Source organism: Ambystoma mexicanum, chromosome 4q (assembly GCF_040938575.1).
Source record: "Ambystoma mexicanum isolate Mex_15411 chromosome 4q, UKY_AmexF1_1, whole genome shotgun sequence".
NCBI classification, from domain to species: domain Eukaryota; kingdom Metazoa; phylum Chordata; class Amphibia; order Caudata; family Ambystomatidae; genus Ambystoma; species Ambystoma mexicanum.
In genome coordinates, this window is record NC_090928.1 from 435294216 (window position 1) to 435313974 (window position 19759).

Here is a 19759-nt window from a genome sequence, read left to right on the forward strand (position 1 = left end):
CAAAACAATGAACAATTGGGTTTAACTATGCTCTTGGCACCAAATCAACAAAATGCAGTAGAGAAACAGTTACGTTTTGCAGAATTTGTGCATTTGACAAAAGTTTTTTTTTCCATGTTCCAAGATCTACATGTGATACGAAATGTATGAATTCTTGCAATGGAAACCTCACTGTATTTTACCAAGGCAGATAAAGGACATCTTTTGTACCCCTTATACATATAATGAGGGTTTGGTGGCTGAAAATGAATTGCTTTGATGGTGATTGCATGTTGCTTCCACTTTGTACATATTACTGAATAAATAAAGATGAACATTTCAGAAATGGGGTTATAGCTCAGGGGTAGAGCATTTCACTGCAGATCAAGAGGTCCCTAGTTCAAATCTGGGTGCCCCCTTGTCCAACTGTTTTACCTGTATAAATATTTATCAATTAAATAAATTGAAGTAAACATTTACAATCTTAGCATTTTATGTAATGAGCAACACTTTTCTAAATTTGAAATACTCCTGATCATCACCTGAACATAGGGTAAACACCATTAAGCTGTTTAGGATTTCTTCATATGATACAAGCTGTGTTTTACATTCACCCAAGTTCTACTGGTGATATGATCAGTTTGAAATAGTCCATTGGAAGCTCATATGAATGTTATAAAACTGTGGTGGAAACCAATAAAGTGCCCTTAATGAAATGTATTAATTTGTACAGCTGACCAGAAGTGCACTGATGTCATTAGTTCTACAAGTTCCATAGAGTCACCCACTCTATCACCTTTTTAAAAAAGGGCTGTTTTCAACATTGAAGGGTTTATGTCAGTGGTAGAGCGTAGGAGTGTAGTTCAAGAAGTTCCTGTTTCATAACCATATACCCTCTTCAATAGATCCTGTTAAAATGTATTTTTTAACACAATGCACTGTAAGAAACAATAAGATATATCATCATTTCATATACAAAACAATGAACAATTGGGTTTAACTATGCTCTTAGCACAAAATCAGCAAAATGCAGTAGAGAAACAGTTACGTTTTGCAGAATTTGTGCATTTGACAAAAGTTTGTTTTCCATGTTCCAAGATCTACACGTGATACGAAATGTAGGAATTCTTGCAATGGAAACCTCACTGTATTTTACCAAGGCAGATAAAGGACATCTTTTGTACCCCTTATACTTATAAGGAGGGTTTGGTGGCTGAAAATGCCTTGATTTGATGGTGATTGCATGTTGCTTCAACTTTGTACATATTACTGAATAAATAAAGGTGCACATTTCAGAAATGGGGGTATAGCTCACGGGTAGAGCATTTCACTGTAGATCAAAAGGTCCCCAGTTCAAATCTAGGTGCCCCCTTGTCCAACTGTTTTACCTGTAGAAATATTTTTTTAATTAAATAAATTGAAGTAAACATTTACAATCTTAGCATTTTATGTAATCAGCAACACATTTCTACATTTGAAATACTCCTGATCATCACCTGAAACATAGGGTAAACACCATTAAGCTGTTTAGGATTTCTTCAAATGATACAAGCTGTGTTTTACATTCACCCAAGTTCTACTGGTGATATGATTAGTTTGAAATAGTCCATTGGAAGCTCATATGAATGTTATAAAACTGTGGTGGAAACCAATAATATGCCCTTAATGAAATGTATTAATTTGTACAGCTGACCATAAGTGCACTGATGTCATTAGTTCTACAAGTTCCATACAGTCACCCACTCTATCACCTTTTTAAAAAAAGGCAGTTTTCAACATTGAAGGGTTTATGTCAGTGGTAGAGCATAGGAGTGCTTTTCAAGAAGTCCCTGTTTCATAATCATATACCCTTTTCAATAGATCCTGTTAAAATGTTTTTCAAACCAATGCACTGTAAGAAACAATAGGATATATCATCATTTCATATACAAAACAATGAACAATTGGGTTTAACTATGCGCTTAGCACAAAATCAACAAACTGCAGGAGAGAAGCAGTTACATTTTGCAGAATTTGTGCATTTGACAAAAGATGTTTTTTCCATGTTCCAAGGTCTACATGTGATACGAAATGTATAAATTCTTGCAATGGAAACCTCACTGTATTTTACCAAGGCAGATAAAGGACATCCTTCGCACCCCATATACTTATAAGGAGGGTTTGGTGGCTGGAAATGCATTGCTTTGATGGTGATTACATGTTGCTTGCACTTTGTACATATTACTGAATTAATAAATGTGAACTTTTCAGAACTGGGGGTATAGCTCAGTGGTAGAGCATTTGACTGCAGATCAAGAGGTCCCTAGTTCAAATCTGGGTGCCCCCTTGTTCAACTGTTTTACCTGTAGAAAAAAACTTTTACAATCTTAGCATTTGATGTAATGAGCAACACATTTCTACATTTGAAATACTCCTGATCATCTCCTGAAACATAGGGTAAACACCATGAAACTGTTTAGGATTTCTTCATATGATACAAGCTGTGTTTTACATTCACCCAAGTTCTACTGGTGATATTATCAGTTTGAAATAGTCCATTGGAAGCTCATATGAATGTTATAAAACTGTGGTGGAAACCAATAATATGCCCTTAATGAAATGTATTAATTTGTACAGCTGACCAAAAGTGCACTGATGTCATTAGTTCTACAAGTTCCATACAGTCACCCACTCTATCACCTTTTTAAAAAAGGGCAGTTTTCAGCATTCAAGGGTTTAACTCAGTACAAGAGCGTAGGAGTGCTTTTCAAGAAGTCCCTGTTTCATAACCATATACCCTTGTCAATAGATCCTGTTAAAATGTATTTTTTAACCCAATGCACTGTAAGAAAAAATAAGATATATCATCATTTCATATACAAAACAATGAACAATTGGGTTTAACTATGCTCTTAGCACAAGATCAAGAAAATGCAGTAGAGAAGCAGTTACGTTTTGCAGAATTTGTGCATTTGACAAAAGTTTTTTTTCCATGTTCCAAGATCTACATGTGATACGAAATGTACGAACTCTTGAAATTGAATCCTCACTGTATTTACCAAGGCAGATAAAGGACATCTTTTGTACCCCATATACTTATAAGGAGGGTATGGTGGCTGAACATGCATTGCTTTGATGGTGATTGCATGCTGCTTCCACTTTGTACATATTACTGAATAAATAAAGGTGAACATTTCAGAAATGGGGGTATAACTCAGGGGTAGAGCATTTCACTGCAAATCAAAAGGTCCCTAGTTCAAATCTGGGTGCCCCCTTGTCCAACTGTTTTACCTGTAGAAATATTTTTTTAATTAAATAAATTGAAGTAAACATTTACAATCTTAGCATTTTATGTAATGAGCAACACATTTCTACATTTCAAATACTCCTGATCATCACCTGAAACATAGGGTAAACACCATTAAGCTGTTTAGGATTTCTTCATATGATACAAGCTGTGTTTTACATTCACCCAAGTTCTACTGGTGATATGATTAGTTTGAAATAGTCCATTGGAAGCTCATATGAATGTTATAAAACTGTGGTGGAAACCAATAATATGCCCTTAATGAAATGTATTAATTTGTACAGCTGACCAGAAGTGCACTGATGTCATTAGTTCTACAAGTTCCATACAGTCACCCACGCTAATACCTTTTTAAAAAAGGGCAGTTTTCAGCATTCAAGGGTTTATGTCAGTGGTAGAGCGTAGGAGTGCTTTTCAAGAAGTTCCTGTTTCATAACCATATACCCTCTTCAATAGATCCTGTTAAAATGTATTTTTTAACTCAATGCACTGTAAGAAACAATAAGATATATCATCATTTCATATAAAAAACAATGAACAATTGGGTTTAACTATGCTCTTAGCACAAAATCAACAAAATGCAGTAGAGAAACAGTTACGTTTTGCAGAATTTGTGCATTTGACAAAAGTTTTTTTTTCCATGTTCCAAGATCTACGTGTGATACTAAATGTATGAATTAATGCAATGGAAACCTCACTGTATTTTACCAAGGCAGATAAAGGACATCTTTTGTAACCCTTACACTTATAAGGAGGGTTTGGTGGCTGAAAATGCATTGCTTTGATGGTGATTGCATGTTGCTTCCACTTTGTACATATTACTGAATAAATAAAGGTGCCTATTTCAGAAATGGGGGTATAGCGCTGGGGTAGAGCATTTCACTGCAGATCAAGAGGTCCCTAGTTCAATTCTGGGTGCCCCCTTGTCCAACTGTTTTACCTGTAGAAATATTTTTTAATTAAATAAATTGAAGTAAACATTTACAATCTTAGCATTTTATGTAATGAGCAACACATTTCTACATTTCAAATACTCCTGATCATCACCTGAAACATAGGGTAAACACCATTAAGCTGTTTAGGATTTCTTCATATGATACAAGCTGTGTTTTACATTCACCCAAGTTCTACTGGTGATATGATCAGTTTGAAATAGTCCATTGGAAGCTCATATGAATGTTATAAAACTGTGGTGGAAACCAATAATATGCCCTTAATGAAATGTATTAATGTGTACAGCTGACCAGAAGTGCACTGATGTCATTAGTTCTACAAGTTCCATAGAGTCACCCACTCTATCACCTTTTTAAAAAAGGGCAGTTTTCAACATTCAAGGGTTTATGTCAGTGGTAGAGCGTAGGAGTGTAGTTCAAGAAGTCCCTGTTTCATAACCATATACCCTCTTCAATAGATCCTGTTAAAATGTTTTTCAACCCAATGCACTGTAAGAAACAATAGGATATATCATCATTTCATATACAAAACAATGAACAATTGGGTTTAACTATGCGCTTAGCACAAAATCAACAAACTGCAGGGGAGAAGCAGTTACATTTTGCAGAATTTGTGCATTTGACAAAAGATTTTTTTCCATGTTCCAAGATCTACATGTGATACGAAATGTATGAATTCTTGCAATGGAAACCTCACTGTATTTTACCAAGGCAGATAAAGGACATCCTTCGCACCCCATATACTTATAAGGAGGGTTTGGTGGCTGAAAATGATGCAAATCACATGCTTTGATGGTGATTGCATGTTGCTTGCACTTTGTACATATTACTGAATTAATAAATGTGAACTTTTCAGAACTGGGGGTATAGCTCAGTGGTAGAGCATTTGACTGCAGATCAAGAGGTCCCTAGTTCAAATCTGGGTGCCCCCTTGTTCAACTGTTTTACCTGTAGAAAAAAACTTTTACAATCTTAGCATTTGATGTAATGAGCAACACATTTCTACATTTGAAATACTCCTGATCATCTCCTGAAACATAGGGTAAACACCATGAAACTGTTTAGGATTTCTTCATATGATACAAGCTGTGTTTTACATTCACCCAAGTTCTACTGGTGATATTATCAATTTGAAATAGTCCATTGGAAGCTCATATGAATGTTATAAAACTGTGGTGGAAACCAATAATATGCCCTTAATGAAATGTATTAATTTGTACAGCTGACCAAAAGTGCACTGATGTCATTAGTTCTACAAGTTCCATACAGTCACCCACTCTATCACCTTTTTAAAAAAGGGCAGTTTTCAGCATTCAAGGGTTTAACTCAGTACAAGAGCGTAGGAGTGCTTTTCAAGAAGTCCCTGTTTCATAACCATATACCCTTGTCAATAGATCCTGTTAAAATGTATTTTTTAACCCAATGCACTGTAAGAAAAAATAAGATATATCATCATTTCATATACAAAACAATGAACAATTGGGTTTAACTATGCTCTTAGCACAAGATCAAGAAAATGCAGTAGAGAAACAGTTACGTTTTGCAGAATTTGTGAATTTGACAAAAGTTTTTTTCTATGTTCCAAGATCTACATGTGATACGAAATGTAGGAATTCTTGCAATGGAAACCTCACTGTATTTTACCAAGGCAGATAAAGGACATCCTTCGCACCCCTGATACTTATAAGGAGGGTTTGGTGGCTGAACATGCATTGCTTTGATGGTGATTGCATGTTGCTTCCACTTTGTACATATTACTGAATAAATAAAGGTGATCATTTCAGAAATGGGGGTATAGCTCAGGGGTAGAGCATTTGACTGCAGATCAAGAGTTCCCTAGTTCAAATCTGGGTGCCCCCTTGGTCAACTGTTTTACCTATAGAAAAAAACATTTACAATCTTAGCATTTGATGTAATGAGCAACACATTTCTACATTTGAAATACTCCTGATCATCACCTGAAACATAGGGTAAACACCATTAAGCTGTTTAGGATTACTTCAAATGATACAAGGTGTGTTCTATATTCACCCAAGTTCTACTGGTGATATTATCAGTTTGAAATAGTCCATTGGAAGCTCATATGAATGTTATAAAACTGTGGTGGAAACCAATATTATGCCCTTAATGAAATGTATTCATTTGTACAGCTGACCAAAAGTGCAGTGATGTCATTAGTTCTACAAGTTCCATACAGTCACCCACTCTATCACCTTTTTAAAAAAGGCCAGTTTTCAGCATTCAAGGGTTTAACTCAGTGGTAGAGCGTAGGAGTACAATTCAAGAAGTTCCTGTTTCATAACCATATACCCTCATCAATAGATCCTGTTAAAATGTTTTTCAACCCAATGCACTGTAAGAAACAATAGGATATATCATCATTTCATATAAAAAACAATGAACAATTGGGTTTAACTATGCTCTTAGCACAAAATCAACAAACTGCAGTAGAGAAGCAGTTACGTTTTGCAGAATTTGTGCATTTGACAAAAGTTTTTTTTTCCATGTTCCAAGATCTACATGTGATACGAAATGTATGAATTCTTGCAATGGAAACCTCACTGTATTTTACCAAGGCAGATAAAGGACATCTTTTGTACCCCTTATACATGTAATGAGGGTTTGGTGGCTGAAAATGAATTGCTTTGATGGTGATTGCATGTTGCTTCCACTTTGTACATATTACTGAATAAATAAAGGTGAACATTTCAGAAATGGGGTTATAGCTCAGGGGTAGAGCATTTCACTGCAGATCAAGAGGTTCCTAGTTCAAATCTGGGTGCTCCCTTGTCCAACTGTTTTACCTGTATAAATATTTATCAATTAAATAAATTGAAGTAAACATTTACAATCTTAGCATTTTATGTAATGAGCAACACTTTTCTAAATTTGAAATACTCCTGATCATCACCTGAACATAGGGTAAACACCATTAAGCTGTTTAGGATTTCTTCATATGATACAAGCTGTGTTTTACATTCACCCAAGTTCTACTGGTGATATGATCAGTTTGAAATAGTCCATTGGAAGCTCATATGAATGTTATAAAACTGTGGTGGAAACCAATAATATGCCCTTAATGAAATGTATTAATTTGTACAGCTGACCAGAAGTGCACTGATGTCATTAGTTCTACAAGTTCCATACAGTCACCCACTCTATCACCTTTTTAAAAAAGGGCAGTTTTCAGCATTCAAGGGTCTATGTCAGTGGTAGAGCGTAGGAGTGTAGTTCAAGAAGTCCCTGTTTCATAACCATATACCCTCGTCAATAGATCCTGTTAAAATGTTTTTCAACCCAATGCACTTTAAGAAACAATAGGATATATCATCATTTCATATACAAAACAATGAACAATTGGGTTTAGCTATGCTCTTAGCACAAAATCAACGAACTGCAGTAGAGAAGCAGTTACATTTTGCAGAATTTGTGCATTTGACAAAAGATTTTTTTTCCATGTTCCAAGATCTACATGTGATACGAAATGTATGAATTCTTGCAATGGAAACCTCACTGTATTTTACCAAGGCAGAAAAAGGACATCCTTTGCACCCCATATACATATAAGGAGGGTTTGGTGGCTGAAAATGCATTGCTTTGATGGTGATTGCATGTTGCTTGCACTTTGTACATATTACTGAATTAATAAAGGTGAACTTTTCAGAAATGGGGTTATAGCTCAGGGGTAGAGCATTTGACTGCAGATCAAGAGGTCCCTAGTTCAAATCTGGGTGCCCCCTTGTTCAACTGTTTTGAAGTGGGAGAATGGAAGACCAGGCTCCCGCCCTTCCCCTCTCGCGCTTGGCCTAGAGGATCACGGCCCAGACACCCGCCACGAGAAGAGTTTGCCTATCTACCGGACGACCAAATACCCTGGTACAGGAACATACAGATGTGTCCAGCAGCCCGCCCTGTCCATGCCGACACCTGCAGCACGGATCAACTCGACTAAACCTACAAGTCGTTAGAGATGCCATGACGACCTAGCCAATGGTCAGCACACCTGTGCAAATATACACACCGCACACTCCCGCACCAATCTACACGAAGAATATACTCAGTGCTATGACTTAGGCGACAGACATACTCACGGACGTGCATCTTTATTATTTTCCACATAGGCTCTCAAAATGCAGAAACGCAAGACGCATCATGAACTTATATAAAAAGGCTTGCTCACGCTTCTTTCAAGAGCCATGTACCATAATGAAGAATGTAACTGGGACACGATACTGAGGATAAAGCAATATGATACCGTAACCTAAAGCACCCGGCATCAAACGGTTCCACCTATGCACCAGGCCCAAGTAGCCCGCAGGCAAAAGCTTCCATGAACACTGAACGAGCAAGAACTGGGTTGCTATCCCTGCAAAATAAGCCCGGCGAAGGCACCCCGCCAAGGGCACGATGTTGCAATCTCACACGCTGCAAGCCAACGCCAAGGTCGCACCTGCAAGATAACCCAGGCACACAGTAGGGAAAACAATTTTAATTGTGTTGAATTTTGCCTCAAACACGGTCCCACCTCACGTGACAAAGCCAAACCTGACAAGATGCCAAGCCCAGAAGGAAGGAGACGCCTGAATCCCACGTTTCAAGACACAGGCAGATACAATTAAAAGACTCATTGGACATCTGCAGCAGTGGGAGTAGTCGACCTCCCAACATATGAATAAATCCTCACATTGTTTACACCTACCCATATTAAAACATTGTTGCAAATGACAGGTGCACCGCGAGCTGGGAACAGCGATAGTCCCAGACTGGGAGGCTCGCGAGCGGACCAATTAGAACATGGGGTTCTTATCACTGACGCCATTCACATTGACCAATCCTCAGAGGTCTTCATGTAACAATTTTCATGTATCAAATTGAAGGGACAGCCCAGGTATACCACCTGACTAACCCTCAGCCACTAACACCGTTCTCTATATGTGCGCTATACTAATCCTACCACTCGAGTAACCAATCCAGAGTGGAAATAGGTTTTTTATTAAACTTTGTAAGATGACGCAAGTAGCGCGTCACACTAAGGTAAAAAGGGCCTGCGTGCCACACGATTGTGTGTGTGTCAGGACGGACGCATACGCTCCTTGACCCATCCCTGCCGTTTTGTCTAATAAACAGCAGAGTCACCTTGCTTCTTGCGTGTGTCTCATACTCTATCTCTTTTGGGATATACGGGAGGAGTTGGGGCCTCCCTGCACGGAGGTCTGCGGACGGCCCGGCCGACCCCGGCAGAATTTCCCCCCGACAAGTTAGAGGCACTGCTGAGATCTGTTTAAGATCTGCTTTTTTTTTATTTTTACTTTTTCCAGGTAATCGCGTTGCGAGGAGGCCCGGCGGCACGGCCCCCTCTGCCGTTGCCTCCTTCTGAGGACTACAGGACCATCGCGGAGCTGCGAGAAGACCGGACAGCGCAATCCGGATATTGGCCCTCGGGAGCCGGTTGAGAAGTATCCCGCCCGCGGTTGGCGAGTGTCCAGACGTGGTCCAGACGAGGGGAGGTGGCGAGCCGCTTGGAGGGGTGCACGCAGTCGAGCGGCCCCGCATCAAGAGAACTTGGTGAGCATGCCACGCACAACAAGCAATGTGAAATTGTGAGGGAGGGGGGAGGAATTAAATACGGGAGGTGGGAGGTGTTGCACAGGTGCGCGGAGAAGGTTTGGCAATTTAGTGTTGGCAATGGAATGAATTGTAGCCGAACAAGTGCGAGAGCAGTCGGCTACGTTGCGCGAGAGAGGGGGGTGGAGCACGAAAACATCACGTGCGGCCGCTCGTAGACACTGATTGGCCTAGGTCGCGACTACGTGTAAGGGTGGGTGTGTGTGTGGTTTCCTACGATTTGGCATTTATTGATCAATGAGTAGATGAGGATACCTATTGTTCGAGCAAGAAACTCATAGGTAGATGACGTTTCCCTGTAGGCGGTAGCTAGTTAGTTGCCCAATACGGAAGATAATTGGCTGGTTAAGCCCTCCTGTCGAGGGGCGTATCACACGCGAGGCGACGCAGGGTGCGCAGTCCGGTTATATTATTGATTACCTTGTTCCAGGAGTAACAGGAAGACAGTTGTGAGGTTAACGGAGTAGATTGCAAGTGTATTTTGAACTTAAAGAATATATGAAGAACTTACCAGTAGCTCAAAGAGATCGGTGAAGTCACCAGTAGAGCTTTCATAGGATATCCCGAGCACAAAGCATCTTTCTTTCTGAGAGTGATGGGGAAGAGAACTGTGGTAAGGGAGTGGAAACGGAGATAAACGGTAATGAGTTGATCGGGGGACGTGGCTGCGCACGGAGAACGCCGGCCACGGCAAGTGTAGAAGAAGGAGGAGGAGCAAGTGAAAATAGGACGACTGTATAAGAACGTCATAAGGGGTACGCAGCCGCAGGGGGCTACGTGCACCTCGGCCGCAGAGGGCCATAAGGGTGTCGTGTAAAGAAAGAAAGACAGAAGAAAATATACAAATGTAAAATACTATATTTTTATAATTTTCCTTAGCGGACTATCGCAAGTCCCCAACCTTACGGGGCCAGGTAACGATATAAGGCTGTATATTGCAAACTGCTAGTGAGATAACCGCTACCAAATAGGGGAAGGGTAACAAGTGGAGCGCTACTATGTCATACGGGACAGGATCGGGAGGGTGGGGGAACACCCTCACTACCCCACTACAACACATATGTACAACACTGTCACCCCATAGGGAGAAACTGATTAAGTATAGCATAGAATGGACCCAGGGGACGGATAACAAAATGATAACACCGTGGCCGCCTAATGGTAGCTTCGATCCATATGCCCAACATTCACTATTAAACCATCTGCACAATACATACAAAGGGAAGAAGTTGGCAAACCACGTGGAGGTGTTTAACTTATGGAGGATGTTCCAAGGATCCCGACCAGGACCAAATGGAATGTTCACTGTGGGGGAAATACCGGAAGAAAAAGAGATTAAGGAGGAAGGAGAGGATGGGAAAAAGGGGAGTGAAGACCCAAAGAACACGGGGAACGGACAAGAGGGAGGAGAAAAGAATAATACATCAGATGAAATAAAAAGGAACAGAGCAACGATATACCCCTAGCAAAGGGAGTGAAAACAGAGGGAGTGGGGTTGTACCCTTTAAGGGAGTTAGGAGAGATAGGAAGAGGTCAGCTAAGGGCAGCTGAGGGGTACTCGAACCCGGCATACAGCCCTCCACCATATGTGGCTCATAGGAAGATGCCAGCAGGGGAGAGGAGGACTGGAGAAGAACAAACTGTGGAAGTAGGAAATGATGAGTGGGTAGCTGCATAGATGCTATTAAAATTACGAAGTTCCTTAACAGGAGAAGAGAAGGAGGTAGTAAGGAAAACAGACGAGGATAATACCAGGGAGAGTGAAATGAGGGGGGAAGAGCTGTTACGACAAAAGGAAGAGATTTTGGAGGAACGACTAGCAGAATTAAGGGATGAGCAGAATGAATTGATCAAACAGCTCGAGAGGGAAGAAAGAGAGAGAGCGAGGAAAAGGAAAGAAGGTAAGAACGAATTGGAAAAAATAAGGGAACGAACTGAGGAGCAAAGGAGAGAAGCTGAAAGGGTAAAAGCAGCAGCAGAAAGGGTATCAAGAGCAGTGCTGCGAGAAAAGAAAAGGGAAGAAGAAGAGAAAGAAAGAGAAATGGCAATGTGGAAGAGGAGATTACTATCAGAAACGACTAAGAAATACGAAGAAGGGAGGGTGATAGAGAGTATATTAGAAAGGGAAAGGGTGAAATGGGGAAGGAAGAAAGAGGATGAAAGAATACTGGAACAGATGAGTAGTGAAGTAATGGAGGAATTAAAAAGGAAAAGGGAGGAAAATGGTAGGGAGATGGAGGAGAGAAATGAAGGAGAAAGAGAAGATAGGAGAAGGGAGAGTGAAGTATGGGGGGATGTATATAGAGACACAGAAGTAGCAACAACATTAGCGCAAAGGGGAGCGGTTGATAAAGGAGAAAAAGGAGAACTGGACCTAATAGACTTACAAACAGTAACAATCAAGGGCAAAAAGACCGAGTGGGGGGTGCCGTTTATGACTGACATATGTAGTGAAGAAGAAGAAGGAGTGGAGAAGGAAGGAAGAAACAGTGAAAGGGAAACACTAGATAAACTATACATCACCCGGACCAACACAGACTCACCATGGATCCGTAGAAGAAAGGATGAGCTGGAGAAAAGTGAGGAGGGAGAGCAAGGAATAGCGGAAAGACAGACACATGAGGCCGCACCGTCCCCATCACGCCCTCTCCCATCGCGCCCTACATGCTCAACCACCTCACGCTCGTTACGCACAATAAAACTTGCGCCCTTTACAGACGAACTGACACCCTATGCATGTCGGCTTAGGGACCTCCCTAGACGCAGGCAGGAAAGACGAATACACATGCCCACATTAAATACAGGAAATGATGAAAAAAGGGGAAAAGATGGAGAAGAAAGAGTTACGAGCAGGGGAAATACGGATGAAATTGACGATGTAGAAGAAAGGGAAGAGGAGGAAGGGTGTGAGGACTCGATCTTATGGAACACAAAGGGTAAAACGAGACATAACTTAATGCCACTTCTGGAGAGAGGAGGGGTTAGACCACAGTATGTCCCTTGGAAGCATACAGACAAAGAAAATATAAAATGCAGGCTCCCATCATTAAGTGGAGGTGCGGGTAAGTGGATATATGAAATGGAAAAACACACCGCAGGACAGAAACTGGCAGTAGGAGATGTAAAGGGCCTTCTAATATCGATATTAGGGGATGCAGCGGATGACATTTGGAAGAGAGCGGGATTCCCTGGGGTAGCAATAACAAACACATCGCATGATGGGGCACCATTCGCAAACTGCAGACATGCACTATGGCAGGCACTGAGGGTACAGTACCCAGACACATCAGACATAGGAGCAATTACCTCCCGCAAGATGCGTGAGAACGAAGATCCTGTTGATTATATCCAGGAAATCCAAGAGAAGTGGCGCATGGAAACTAGAGAACAATGGGACAAAACACCAGCAATATTTTATCATATACTAGTACAAGGGCTCCCAGAAGGAGTTCAGAAACAACTAAAGAAAGTAGTGGGAATGGAAGCAAAAGCATGGCCAGAAATACAACTGACTATAGTGCATCATTGCAGGACATGGCAAGGAAAAATGAAACAAAAGGAAGAGGACAGGAAAACGAAGGAGGCTAAACTAGTACAGAAAAAGCTTACTAAATACACAATGGAAGGGGCACTAATAACTACGCCTACAACAATGACCCAAAGCCCCACACAAGTAGTGGCTGCACAAGATTCCTCCCAAATACCACCTTCACAGACTATAACACAACAGGTGCCGCCACTCCAACCATACACGACCAACATGGGAGGAGGATACCCAATGCCAGGAGCTGGGTATTATAATTATAACAGGGGGAGAGGAGGAATTATGAGAGGGAGAGGATACGGATATAACACCCAACAGCAGGTGGGAGGACTTAGAAATTCCTACCCCACAGGGCAACCAGTATACCAGGACAACACTTGGAACTTTCGATGGCAGAGTAGGGAACCAACGGTGTGTTGGAGTTGTGGATTATTAGGGCACATGTCACGCACGTGTAGAGTTAGACCAGGAACACCATCATGGAGTGAACAGGGACAGCCAAGGCCCTCACAGGAACAGCAGGGCATACAGCAGCAGCAGACGTTGCAACAGGGACATGAACAGCAACAACTAATAACACAACAACAGCCACAGACATATTCACTGCCACAACAACAGGTAGCGACAACACAACAACCCCAAGCAAAAACAACCCAACTGGGTAGGGTGACGGTCTTGGGACACAACCCTTACGCAGGAAATGGCCAATCGTTGTACCCTCAATAGGACAGCCCACAGACTGCCTTGGTGTGTCCCATCCTGTCAGTAACACCTAATAGTGCGGAGGAACCACGCATAGAGGTAACGATAGGTGACAAAATATTATCATTCCGTGTTGACACCGGGGCGACCCGGTCTTGCATAAGGGAAGGTAAATTTAAGATGTCAGGCGAAGCCATGAACACCCAAGGATTCTCTGGGGCTAGTGGGTTGGTTCCTTTTACTGATAACATTCCCTTATCTATTGGAGATTATGACCTGTCAGTTCCACTTCTATATTATAGTGCCTCACCAGTAAATATACTGGGGAGAGACATAATGAACAGGTTGAATATGACGATCTCCTTTACTGAGGACGGCATAATTTGCTCTACTCCAGGGATTAACATGCTCACAGCACGACAGATTATGCAAGCATATTGCGGACAGACAGCGATTAGGGCGGAGCCAGTAGATGGCGAACTATTCCAGTACGGGACAGATATGGCATTTGCATGGATGCCAGGGATAGAAGGAAAAATCTGGAGGAGGCCAGACCAGAAACACCTGTTAATGAACCAGAAGGAAAGGTGGTTCTAGTGGACATTGAGAGCATTATAGCAACAGCTGATTACATTGCTGTACATGCCCAAGACAGAGAAGGAAGAGCATGGAGGGCAGTGATAGCACTAGCAGAAGGATGTAGGCTCACCCAGGTGTCAGATGAGGAGCTGTTCTCAGAAGAAAAGGAGGAAGGTGAAATGGTGTTTATGATGAGTGTGGAAATATGGCTAAGAGTGGCGTACAAACAAGTAGCACAGAAAATTGCAATGGCACTTGAGGCACCCGCATGAACCCCAGTCCCCTTCTTTAAGGAGGATATGTCAAAGGTAACCACATCATTGTGGACTACTAGCCCCTATGACGTGGGGTGCATAAAAAGCATAGGGGGAGTAAGGATAAAATTGAAAAAAGGTGCAATACTCCCCAGAGTGAAACAGTACCCACTATCAAAAGAGGCAGATGAGGGCATATATGAAACCATAACGGCCCTTATAAATAATGGCATATTGGTCCCCTCAGAATCACCATGTAACACGGCTGTATACCCAGTGCGCAAGGCTAAAGGGGGGTCTTGGTGCTTCATACAGGATCTCAGGCCCTTGAACAACATAGTAGAAGCAGAATATCCCATAGCAGCAAACCCGGCCACAATATTGTGTGGCATTCCAGCAGAAGCATCACGATTTACAGTGATCGACCTTAAAAATGCTTTTTTCTCAATACCATTGCACCCAGACTCACAAGATCTGACAAGCTTCACTTACAGAAACACAAAATGGAAGCACACCAGATTGCCACAAGGGTATTGCGAATCACCCTCAATTTTCAACAGAGTAATACAGATGGATTTGGGTAACATTGAAGTGGAAAGCACAGTGTTGCAGTATGTGGATGACATAATAATTTGCAGTACAAACGAAAGAACATGCAGAGAGGACTCCTTAAAGATGTTGACAATATTGGCTGAGAAAGGTTACAAGGTAGACATGGAAAAGCTACAGTACTGTCAAGAACAGGTACTTTACATTGGTCAGCTTATATCCCAACATGGAAGAAAGATTGCACCACAAAGAGCACAGGCCATTTCAAACACTCCAATGCCACAAACAGTGAGGGAACTGCAGCAGTTCCTGGGGCTGTGTAACTACTGTGGAGCATGGGTATTACATAGGACCCCTGCTTGAGGCGTTAAGGGAAGCTAATAAAGGGGAGAAAAAGCTGGGGTGGACGATGGAAATGAAAGAGGCTTTTGATGAATTGAAAGATGCGATATCAACTGCTCCGGTACTGGCATCCCCAGACTATGAGCGACAATTTTTTATATTTTCACATTGCGACTCAGCAGTAATGAAAGCAGTATTGGCTCAAAAAACAAGTATGGGTTACAAACCAGTAGCATTTTACAGTGGCCACTTAGATCCTGTGATGTTGGGTCATTTCCCTTGCGAACAAGGTCTCGCCGCAGCTGCTTTTGCGGTAGAAAAAGCATCAGCAATAACCATGGGGTGCCCAACTACACTGTTTGTGGAACATGCCCTATTTGCAATATTGAATAAACCTAAGTCCACCCTAACCACGCAGAGGGCATCAGGTTATGAGATCATCCTATCCAGAGCTGAACTATCAATTGTTAGATGTAGCACGGTCAACCCTGCAAGGTTCCTGGCAGAAGTACTTGAGGAAGGAGATTATTCCCACGATTGTACGCAAATAACTGAAATGTACTCATGTACTAGAAAGGTTGAAGAAAACGCACTAGAGGGAGGTGAGCTCCTGTTCATTGATGGGTCATCAACTATCGACCAACGGGATGGTATAAGGAGGACTGGGGCAGCAGTGGTAAAAAATGATGGAGGTACCGGGGTGTGTGGCCATGAAATGTGTACAATTACCACAGCATTACTCCGCTCAAGCAGCGGAATTAGTTGCACTGATCTTGGCGTTGAAGGAAAGCTTTGACAAACGAGTGACCATATACTCCGACAGCACGTATGTTACATCCACTGTCCACTCAGGGCTGTCGAAATGGAGAAGAAGAGGGTTTAGGAGAGCTGATGGCACTCCAGTGCAACATGCCCTCCTATTGGCTGAACTAATTGAAGTAATAAATGACCCCCAAGAATTAGCTTTAGTCAAATGCACCGCACACACCAATGGTGAAGACCACATCTCAAAAGGGAATGCAGCAGCAGACGCACATGCAAAGTATGCTGCATACTTTGGTGAGATAGGAACCCCCCAGAGTCACAGAGAGGGAGAGGGAGGGGAATGGCTAAGGAGATGTTGATAAGAGAAGGGTACACCCATCTCCCAGCCACACAGATTATGGAGCTACAAGCGGCTGCACCAATGGCCGAAAAAGAAATATGGGTAAAAAGAGGATGCACAATGTCACCAACCGACGCACTATGGCGCCAGGGTGACACTGGAAAGGTTGTAATACCATTGGCACTTTTGAACACCGCCCTGAGCCAACTACATTACCCAGCCCACACAGGCAAGGAAGTAATTGCAGCATGGATTAGGGAAGACTGGTTCTGCCCCGAGTTAAATTCTCATGTGTCAAATTTTATCAGCAATTGTCTCACATGTCAACAGTTTACGGCCGGCCACACTCTGAAGGTGAAAAGAGGTACTATACCCCAGCCAGAGGGACCTTTCCGGCATCTCCATATTGACTATGTTGATATGATCAACGTATGTCAAGGAAATAGGTATATGATTGTAGTAGTATGCCCATTCTCGAGGTGGATTGAAGCAGGGCCCTGTTCACACCCAGATGCATTTAGAGCAGCTAAATTCCTAGTGAGGGAGGTCTTCCCCAGGTGGGGAGTGTGCGAGGTACTGAGGTCAGACAATGGCCCACATTTCGCAAACGATATGTTCCAGCACATTACATCGTTGCTGAACATCAAGCATAAATTTGCATGTGCATACCACCCACAGGCCATTGGTATATGCGAACGCCTGAATGGCCTATTAAAGGAGGCAATTGCAAAGAAGAGTTGGTTATATTGCCTTCCATTAGCCCTATTTGAGCTAAGGAATAGACCAGGGTCCGACCACCACCTCACCCCTCACGAGGTGGTTACCGGACGTCAAATGCGCCTTCCCCTAACGCCAACATCAAGAGCATTTACCGACCATGAGAGTACTGCGAGTGTTCTTGGTGTTGAAATGTACCAATATGTGTCTTCTTTGATTACTAGTGCAGTGTTTGTGTCTCAACAGCTCGAGCGCACGCGGGGCGGGTCTAACAGCAATCAACAAGAAGACGTGGATAAAGAATTGGAAAAGGAAAGAGTGTGTAAAGTTGCTAAAGGTGACCACGTACTACTTTGCAATTTCAACAGGAAGTGGAACAGTCCACGATTCACTGGCCCCCATCTGGTAGAGGAGGTATCAACGAGAGCAGTAAAGCTACAGGACAAGCGTGCCTGGAACCACCTACACGACGTAAAGATCTACAAACTCCAGACCCGCCCCAGCGCCACCGGCAGGGCCACCGGAAGGACAACGACAGCATCACCAGCGGAGGAAGAGATTTCCACCACAACTAACGGCCTAAGTGTCCCTATACCCTGCAACCCCCCAGATTCCCCAGAGACAACTATTAGAAAACAGAGGGGTGATCCCCATACCGCCCACCCCATGGTTACACGATCAAAGGGTAAAGAGACTTCCGCCAGATGAACCCCAAACCCCCTGCCCACTGTAGTAACAATTGAACTGAAGGACACTATTTTTGCACATATACACATGTAAACACCTGAATGTTCTCTTTCTTTTCTCTCGCACATGCAGGTAAAGCGTATTTTTGTACTGTTAAGAAAGTAGATAACTAACTAATTCACTGCCCAGAAGTAGATGGTACCCTCAGACGATAATTACCTGGAAGAATTGTCACACCAATTTGTATATGAAATAAAACGGCCAACGTACCTGAAAGGAAGGAGGGTACGTGTCTACTACACAGCATTCCTCTTGGCCATAGAACATTCAATGCCCCACCTCCAACCATACTTGCCTGCCCTAATTGATAGATCGCTTAGATTGGCGTGTGAACAGCTCTTCGCCTGGGCACTGAATGACTACTTGATAGGGAGAGCTTAATAATAACAACTAACCTTAATAACGAACATATTAAGAACTTTCAGGCGGGCAACTGTAACGTCGCAAGAATAAGCTGCCGGACTGCAGCAAGGTAAGAGCAAAATGCCGGTGAAATTAGCATTTGTAATAAAATTGATAGGGATTTTAATGATCACCGGGTTCTTGGCTGCCTCTGTATGGCAGTACAGCTATGCTATTGATATTATTGCTGTACCCAAACCTAATATACCCCCACCCCCAGCTGCAACAGGTGTTACGTCAGGTGGTACTAGTAAAACCCCGCACCAGGAAAATAGAGTTAAACGCAGCACATACTCAGATAACAAAGGCATTGACAACTATGTACAAGATTCAGCACACGTCTCTAACAACATGTGGTACCAACACATGACCAAAATAGGCAAGCAGACAACAGAAGACAGCTGCTACGTTTGCTCATTGATCCCATACGCCATGAGCGCTTCTCGAACATTTGTTGCCACGGAGATAGATGGAAAAATAGCACGATGTATAATATACCTGGCACTGTTCCAGACGAAAGGAAGATTTCAAGGGACAATGGTGCAACTGGTGTGGAAAACACGAGATACATATCCATATGAAAACAACTTCCTCAAGACTTATTTGAGTTACCACAAGAGCAGTTTACATGCTGAAGGATTCAGATACATAACAAGTGGTCCTGAAAAAGGAGAAACAAAGAAAGTAACACTGCAGTACCTACCGTGTGATTGGTACGCCACTGAAGTCCCTGGTAAAAACGGATGTTGGGAAAGACCACTGATGACAATAACAGGGAAGGTGTACATGAACAACAAATGGGACATAGGAGTGGTTGGCAGCAACATGGTAACAAGAGAAAATATTTCAACTATTGATGGACATAACCATAGATGTTGGATGACTTGGATCAAGTACGTACCCATGCTCACGTGGATGGAGAAGGATGAAGACCCAATAACAATACTGCCTTTAACTGCGCCTAAGGTATGCTAC

At 42.3% G+C, this 19759-nt stretch overlaps 2 non-coding genes across 2 annotated transcripts; both read left to right on the plus strand.

The window, feature by feature from the left end:
* The first annotated feature begins 2233 nt into the window (after positions 1 to 2233).
* TRNAC-GCA (transfer RNA cysteine (anticodon GCA)) lies at positions 2234 to 2305 on the plus strand. The gene has a single exon. It is a non-coding gene; the product is annotated as a tRNA-Cys (tRNA).
* Positions 2306 to 5078: 2773 nt separating this feature from the next.
* On the plus strand, positions 5079 to 5150 carry TRNAC-GCA (transfer RNA cysteine (anticodon GCA)). The gene has a single exon. It is a non-coding gene; the product is annotated as a tRNA-Cys (tRNA).
* Positions 5151 to 19759: the final 14609 nt, after the last annotated feature.